Here is an 8,920-nt window from a genome sequence, read left to right as displayed (position 1 = left end):
CCGCCCCCGAACCCCCGCCCCTTGGCCACGCTCCTGAGCCCCCTTCCCGGCCTCCTTCCCTCAGTTCTCCCCCTCTTCCTTCCTCAGCCTTTCATTCTTCCTTCCCAGAGTGACAGCGCAGCTACGGTGAGATGGGTGCACTGAAAACTGCGGCGTAAGAGCTGTGCGTGCTCTGATGCGGCCGCCTGGGGATGTGGAAACCCAAGGCAGGGTCCGCAGTTTCCCTGCGGGAAGCTCTAGGAGGCGCAGCGACGGGCCACTCTGACCCAAGCTATCTGGAAGCCAAGAACCCTGCTTGGCTTGGTAGTCGCCTTGGGAAGGTGCGCCGGCTTTGTCCCCTCGTCTGGGCACGTGGCTGAGGCCTGCAGTGAGGGGCAGGAGCTGGGGAGGCCATGGTCCCTGTTTCAGGACTCACAGGCTGGGCAGCGCGCACCAGTAGTATAACCCAGTGGAGAAGTGAACCTCTGTCAGGCTGAGATATCCCCGGGGGTTTGCACTTCCCAGAGCTGGCGCTGCTCTGCCCAGGTTCAGGAGTGGCACAGCTGGACAAGGTATTGGAGGATTGAAGTGACCAGAGGAATTGTCCCCATAGCATGGGTGCCGAATCCAGCACTGGAAGGGTGGCACATGGCCTAGAAGTGGAGAATCCTAGAATGCTGGATGGGAGCGGGGACTCTGTCTTCCCTGGACCACCCTCCCACTTCATCTCCCTGCCCAGGAAGCTGTCAGCAGGGTCATCGTGAACAAGGGGCAGAGCTGGCCAGATGCAGGCTCCAGCCTTCCTTTTTGTATAAACCTCTAGTCAGGTCTTGGCCAATGGCCTGCAAAGTGGGGAGCTCTTACCCCTGGGTGCAAGAAAATTACCAGTGGAAAGGAAGAAAATATTTGGATTTTTATTTCTAAAAAGAAAGAAGTTATGCTCTTCTAATATTTATTAAAACTCAGATTGATGCTGGTGCCCTCACTTTGCCTGTGGCTCCTCAGTTGGTCACTTGCAGTAAAATGTCCCAAGGAGGCATGGAGGCCCTCAGGGGCTGGGCCACAACATCTTTGCTTGGATATATCCTATACATATAGAATATTTGTCAGGCCCACCCCCAAGTGTCTGTCATTTTGTCGTACTGTGGTGGCTTGCGTGTTGCTGTGACGCTGGAAACTATGCCACTGGTATTTCAAATACCAGCAGGGTCACCCTTGGTGGACAGGTTTCAGCTGAGCTTCCAGACTAAGACAGACTAGGAATAAGGATCTGGCTGTCTACTTCTGAAAAAAATTAGCCAGTGAAAACCTTATGAATAGCAGCAGACCATGGTCTGATATACTGCCAGAAGATGAGCACCTCAGGTTGGAAGACACTCAAAATACTAATGGGGAAGAGCTGCCTCCTCAAACTGGAGTCGGCTTTAATGATGTGGATGGAGTCAAGCTTTCGGGACCTCATTTGCTAGTGCGGTACTACTGAAAATGAGAAGAAACAGCTGCCAACATACATTAATAATAGGAACGTGGAATGCATGAAGTATGAATCTAGGGTAATTGGAAATCAGCAAAAATGAAATGCATAAACATTGATATCCTAGGCGTTAATGAGCTGAAATGCACTTGTATTGGCCATTTCAGAGTCATATGGTCTACTAAGCCAGGAATGACAAATTGAAGAGGAATGGCATCACATTCATCATCAAAAAAACATTTCAAGATCTATCCTAAAGTACAACACTGTCAGTGATACGATAATACCCACACATCTACAAGGAAGACCAGTTAATATGACTGTTATTCAAATTTACACACCAAGCACTAAGGCCAAAGATGAAGATTTTTACCAACTTCTGCAGTCTGAAGTTGACCGAACATGCAATCAGGATGCATTGATAACTACTGGTGATTGGAATGCAAAAGTTTGAAACAGAAGAAGAATCAGTAGTTGGAAAATATGGCCTTGGTGATAGAAGTGATGCTGGAGATCGTATGACAGAATTTTGCAATACCAACAACTTCTTTATTGCATATACCCTTTTTCAACACATAAATGGCAATTATACATGTGGATCTGGCCAGATGGAATACACAGGAATCAAAATGACTACGTCTAAGGAAAGAGACTATGGAAAAGCTCAGTATCACCAGTTAGAACAAGGTCAGGGGCCAACTGTGGAACAGACCATCAGTTGCTCATATGGAAGTTCAAGTTGAAGTAAATTAGAACAAGTCCACAAGAGCCAAAATACAACCTTGAGTATATTCCACCTGAATTTAGAGACCATCTCAAGAATAGATTTGATGCATTGAACACTAATGACCAGAGACCAGACGAGTTGTGTAATGACATCAAGGACATCATACATGAAGAAAGCAAGAGGTCATTAAAAAGACAAGAAAGAAAGGAAAGACCAAAACAGACATCAGAAGAGACTCTGAAACTTGCTCTTGAATGTAAAGTAGCTAAAGAGAAAGGAAGAAATGATGAAGTAAAAGAGCTGAGTAGAAGATTTCAACAGTCTGCTTGAGAAGACAAAGTATTATAATGAAATGTGCAAAGTTCTAGAGTTAGAAAACTAAAAGAGAAGACCACGCTCAGCATTTCTCAAGCTGAAAGAACTGAAGAGAAAATTTAAGCCTCGAGTTGCAATATTGAAGGATTCTACTGGGAAAATATTAAATGACCCAGGAAGCATCAAAAGAAGATGGAAGGAATACACAGAGTCACTGTACCAAAAAGAATTGGTCAACGTTCAACCATTTCAGGAGGTAGCATATGATCAGGAACTGATGGTACTGAAGGAAGAAGCCCAAGCTGCACTGAAGGCATTGGCGAAAAACAGGCCTTCAAGAACTGATGGAATAACAATTGAGATGTTTCAACAAACAGATGCAGCGATGGAAATGCTGACTCGTCTGTGTCAAGAAATTCGGAAGACAGCCTCCTGGCCAACCGACTGGAAGAGATCCATATTTGTGCCCATTCCAAAGAAGGGTGATCCAGCCGAATGTGGAAATTATTGAACAATATCGTTAATATCACACACAAGTAAAATTTTGCTGAAGATCATTCCAAAGCGGTTGCAGCAGTACATCAACAGGGAACTGCCAGAAGTTCAAGCTGGATTCAGAAGAGGACGTGGAACCAGGGATATCAATGCTGATGTCAGATGGATCTTGGCTGAAAGCAGAAAATACCAGAAAGATGTTTGCTTTGTGTTTTATTGACTGTCATGGATTGAATTGTGTCCCCCAAAATATGTGTATCAGTTTTGTTAGGCCATGATTCTCAGTATTGTGTGATTGTCCGCTATTTGGTCATCTGATGTGATTTTCCTATGAGTTGTAAATTCTACCTGTATGATTTTAATGAGGTGGGATAGGTGGCAGTTACGTTAATAAGGCAGGACTCAATCTACAAGATTAGATTGTGCCTTAATCCATATCTCTTTTGAGATATCTCTTTTTGAGATATAGAAGAGAGAAGCAAGCAGAGACAAGGGGACTTCCTACCACCAAGAAAACAGCACTGGGATCAGAGCGCGTCCTTTGGACCCAGGCTTCCTGCGTAGAGAAGCTCCTAGTCCAGGGGAAGATTGATGACAAGGACCTTCCTCCAGAGCCAACAGAGAAAGCATTCCCCTGGAGCTGACGCCCTGAATTTGGACTTCTAGCCTACTAGGCTGTGAGAGAATAAACTTCTGTTTGTTAAAGCCATCCACTTGTGCTATTTCTGTTACAGCAGCACTAGATGACTAAGACATTGACAATGCAAAGGCATTCAACTATGTGGATCATAACAAATTATGAATAACATTGCAAAGAATGGGAATTCCAGAACACTTAAATGTGCTCATGAGGAACCTGAACATAGACGAAGAGTCAGTAGCTGGAACAGAACAAGGGGATACTACATGGTTTAAAGTTAGGAAAGGCATGTGTCCGGGTTGTATCCTTTCACCATACTTATTCAATCTGTATGCTGAGCAAATAAATCTGAGAAGCTGGACTATATGAAGAAGAAGGGGGCATCAGGATTGCAGGGAGACTCATTAACAACCTCCGATATGCAGATGACACAGTCTTGTTTGCTGAAAGTGAAGAGGACTTGAAGCACTTACTGATGAAGATCAAAGGCTACAGCCTTCAGTATGGATTACACCTCAACATAAAGAAAACAGAAATCCTCACAACTGTACCAATAAGCAACATCATGATAAACGGAGAAAGGATTGAAGTTGTCAAGGATTTCAGTTTACTTGGATCCACAATCAATGCCCGTCGAAGCAGCAGTCAAGAAATCAAATGATGCATTGCATTGGGCAAATCTGCAAAAGACCTCTTTAAAGTATTAAAAAGCAAACGTCACTTTAAAGACTAAGGTGCACCTGACCCAAGCCTTGGTGTTTTCAATTGCCTCATATGCATGTGAAAGCTGGACAATGAATAAGGAAGACCGAAGAAGAATCGATACCTTTGAATTATGATGTTGGCGAAGAAAATTAAATATACCGTGAACTGCCAGAAGAACGGACAAATCTGTTTGGGAAGAAGTACAGCCAGAATGCTCCTTAGAAGCGAGGATTGTGAGACTTTGTCTCACATACTTTGGACATGTTATCAGGAGGGACCAGTCTCTGGAGAAGGACATCATGCTTGGTAAAGTGGAGGGTCAGCCGAAAAGAGGAAGACCCTCAACGAGATGGATTGACACAGTGGCTGCAACAATGGGCTCAAGCATAACAACGACTGTGAGGATGGCGCAGGACCAGGCAGTGTTTTGGTCTGTTGCACATAGGGTCGCTGTGAGTCGGAACTGACTCCATGACACCTCACAACAACTAGAACATCAGGCCCACCACCTATCTGTTGGTTTGTTGTACTGTGGTGGCTTGTGTGTTGCTATGATGCTGGAAGCTATGCCACTGATGTTACAAATACTGGCAGAGTCACCCATGCTGGACAGATTTCAGTGGGGCTTCCAGGCTAAGGCAGACTAGGAAGAAAGGCCTGGTGATTTACTTCCAAAAATCAGCCAATGAAAATCCTATGGATTACAGCAGAATATTGTCCTAGATTTTGACTGGCTTACTTTGGATGCCTCATTGGGAGGGACCAATCACTGGGAAAGGACATCATATTTAGTAAAGTGAGGGCCAGTGAAGATGAGGGAAGCTCTCAGTGAGATAGATTGACACATTACCCACAGTAATGGACTCCAGCATACCAACGATCCTAATGATCGTGAAGATGGCACCCAGCAGGGTGGGTGTGGGGATGGGATAAATACCCCATCTCACTCTCCAGTATGCCCTCCTCTACTAGTCCCTCACATTAGCCATGCCAGAGGCTGAGGGGCCAGGGGGTGCAGAGAGTGGGCCTGAAGGGCACGGCTCGCTTGCTCCTCTGCTTGCTCACTTTTGTTGTGCACGATGGAGCTTGCTGCTGTTCTGACTTCCCACACGTGTGCTCATGGTAAGTCTTCCTGCTCATCCTCGGTAACTTAGCATTCCTTGTAACTCTCTACCTCCTTCCCTGGGCTTATTGCCTTCATGGCACTGATTTACCTGGCACTAGAGTTAATTGTTTATTCACTGTCTTAGTTTCCTGTGACTGCTGTAACAAATTACCACAAATTTGTTGGCTTAAAACAACAGAAATTTATTCTCTATTACGTGGATGCCAGAAGTCCATGATCAGTATCATTGGGCCAAATCAAGGTGTTGGCAGGGCTGGGCTCCCTCCGGAGGCTCTAGGGGAGAATCCGTTCCTTGTCTATTCCAGCTTCTGGTGGCTGCCAGCATTCCTTGACTTGTGGCCGCATCACTCCAGCCTCTGCCTCTGTGGTCACATTGCCATCTCCTCTCTGTGTGTGTCGAATCTCTCTCTGCCTCTCTAAGGGCCTCTCTGCCTCTCTCTTATAAGGGCAGGTGTGATGGCACTTAAGGCCCCTCAGGATTATCCAAGATAATGTCCCCATCTCGAAGTCCTTAATTTAGTCACATCTGCAAAGGCCTTTCCAAATAAGGTAACATTCACAGATCACAGGGATTAGGACCTGAAAGGTTTGTGGTCATTCTCAGCCTACAACATTCACTTACTGTCTTTCTACTAGAGTGTATAACTAGTGAAAGCAGGGAGTCTGTGTCTATTGGGGGGTAACCTTCTGGAGAAGGGAGTCAGACAGATAAAGAAGTGAGATGTACAGTGCCGTATGGTGATGGCAGAGAGGGAAGGAGTCAGGGACAGTTGAGGGAATGCAGGAGCAGGGAAGGGGGAGAGTTTGCAATTTTATAAAGGAGGTCAGGGAAGGACCCTCTGAGGAGGTGACATTTGAACCAAGACCTGAAGGAGGTGAGGGAGGCAGCCATGTTGATACCTGAGGTAAAAGCACTATGGGCAGAAGACACAGCAGATGCCCAGGCCTGCAGTGTGTGGCCTGCTGCATTGAGGAAAAGTAAGAGGGCCAGGGTGGCTGCATGGCATGTTGGGGTTCGTGAGGTCAGAACAGCTGGTGCAGCTCAGGTAGGGCCTCCTAGAGCACTTGAAAGGCCTCTAGCTTTGGCTCTGAGTGAGACGGGGCCGTAGCAGGCCATAGCTGACTTAGTTTTAAAAGGATTGTTCTGCAGTACTGGGGAAGCCAGTACAACTTGAGCAGGGCAAAGTCACAGAAGCTTCACAGACACATCCAAACTCCCTGAGGGACTGAGTTACTGGGCTGAGGGCTGCGGACCATGGTCTCAGGGGACATCTAACTCAATCGGCATAACATAGTTTGTAAAGAAAATGTTCTATATCCTACTTTGGTGAGTAGTGTCTAGGGTCTGCAAAGTTGTGAGTGGTCTCACCCCTTTGCGAGCAAGGGAGAATGAAGAAAACCAAAGACACAAGGGAAAGATTAGTCCAAAGGACTAATGGACCACAACTACCATAGCCTCTACCAGAGTGAGTCCAGCACAACTAGGTGGTGTCCAGCTACCACCACCGACTGCTCAGACAGAGCTGGAGAAAAATGTAGAACAAAATTCTAACCCAAAAAAAAGACCAGACTTACTGGTCTGACAGAGACTAGAGAAACCCCGAGAGTATGGCCCCTAGACACCCTTTTAACTCGGTACTGAAGTCACTCCTGAGTTTCACCCTTCAGCCAAAGATTAGACAGGCCCATACAACGAACAATAATACATGTAGCTCAACCATGTACACGAGACTAAATGGGCACACAAGCCCAGGGACAAGGATGAGAAGGCAGGAGGGGATAGGAAAGCTGGATGAATGGAAATGGGGAACCCAAGGTCGAGAAAGAGAGTGAGTGTTGACATGTCTTGGAGTTGGCAACCCATGTCACAAAACAATATCTGTATTAGTTATTTAATGAGAAGTCTGATTTGTACTGTAAACCTTCATCTAAAGCACAAAAATAAAAAAAATTTAAATAAAAGGATAGTTCTGGCTGCTTCGCCGAGGGAAGGCTAAAGGGAAGGCAGGGCAGAGCCAGGGATCCCAGCTAGGAGGCTGTAGGGATCGATGCTGGTGGCCTGGGCCAGGGCAGAGGCTGAGATTGTGAGAAGTGGTTGGACTCAAGGCGTCTTCTGAAGGTCACGTTGCAGGATTTGCTGGAGAATCTGCTGTGCAGAGTGGGAGAAAGAGAAGAGTCAGGGATGGCTCCAGAGTTGCTGGTGTTACCTCCAGAGGAGAGGAGCTGCCATTCACTGAGAAGGGGAAGGCCAGGAGGGAAGCAGGCTTTGGGGGGAAGAGGACCCAGGCTACGTATGGGATGCCTATGTGACTTCTGGGTGGAGAACTTAAGAACTGGCTGGTGGACGTGCCAGCCTGGAGCTCAGGGGAGAGGTCCATGCTGGAGATGCCCATCTGGGAGTCACCCATGTATGTTGTTAGTTGCTGTCAAGTTGGATTCGACTTAGGCCGACTTTATGTATAACAGAATGAAATGTTGCCTGGTCCTGCACCATCTTCATAATCGTTGGTATGTTTGAGTCCATTGCTGTGGCTACTGAGCTGATCCATCTCATTGAGAGTTTCTCTTGTTTTCATTGGCTGCCCACTTTATCAAACATGATGTCCTTTTCTAGCAGTTGGTCTTTCCTGATGACGTGTCCAAAGTAAGCGGGTTGAAATCTTGCCAAGTATATTTAAAGCCATGAACTGTGTGAAACTGAGGCAGTGAGGTCCTGGGGCTGAATGCTGGGGCTTGCCAGCTGTTTGAGGCCGGGGAGATGAGGAGGAACCAGCAAGGGATATTTTTGTAAAATGAAAACAAACAAACAAACCAGTTGCCGTTGAGTCGATTCCACGTGTGTCAGAGTAGAACTGTACTCTATAAGGTTTTCAATGGCTGTGATCTTTTAAAAGTAGATTGCCAGGTCTTTCTTCTGAGGTGCCTCTGGGGGGCTCGAACTGTTAACCTTTGGGTTAGTAGCTGAGTGTTTAACTGTTTGTGCCACCCAGGGACTCCTGTTCAATGAATTAGTGAATGAATTAGCAAATGAATGAATGAAACTCCTCTGGGTAGGCTGTGTGGATCCTCAATGGACCATCAGCAGCCGCCTTGTGGGTCTCCCTGAGCCTCCCTCCACGTGCATACTTCCTCAGTTCTCCCCACTCTCAAGGCGCTGTGGCTCTGCTGCCCTCAGGGCCTTTGCCCCTGCTCCTCCCAGTTCTATTCTTTGTCTGGTAAATTGCCTTTTGCCCTTCACTGCCCTCTGGAAAGCTCTCCCTGATCATCCCCTCCCCCACCCCCTTTCTCTTGCCATCTCCAGCTCCTGGCACTGCGAGGGGCCTTGTGCATAACTTGAAGATGGATGTCACAGTCTGCACGTGCGAGCTCCACCCACACTCCCAGCTGCAGCCACCCCTGGACACCCTTCTGGCTGAGAGGGCCTGCGTGCTATCGACAGGGTCTGCTCTCAGGGTGGGC

Source organism: Trichechus manatus, unplaced genomic scaffold, assembly GCF_000243295.1.
Source record: "Trichechus manatus latirostris isolate Lorelei unplaced genomic scaffold, TriManLat1.0 scaffold00077, whole genome shotgun sequence".
NCBI classification, from domain to species: domain Eukaryota; kingdom Metazoa; phylum Chordata; class Mammalia; order Sirenia; family Trichechidae; genus Trichechus; species Trichechus manatus.
This window is presented reverse-complemented; position numbering follows the sequence as displayed.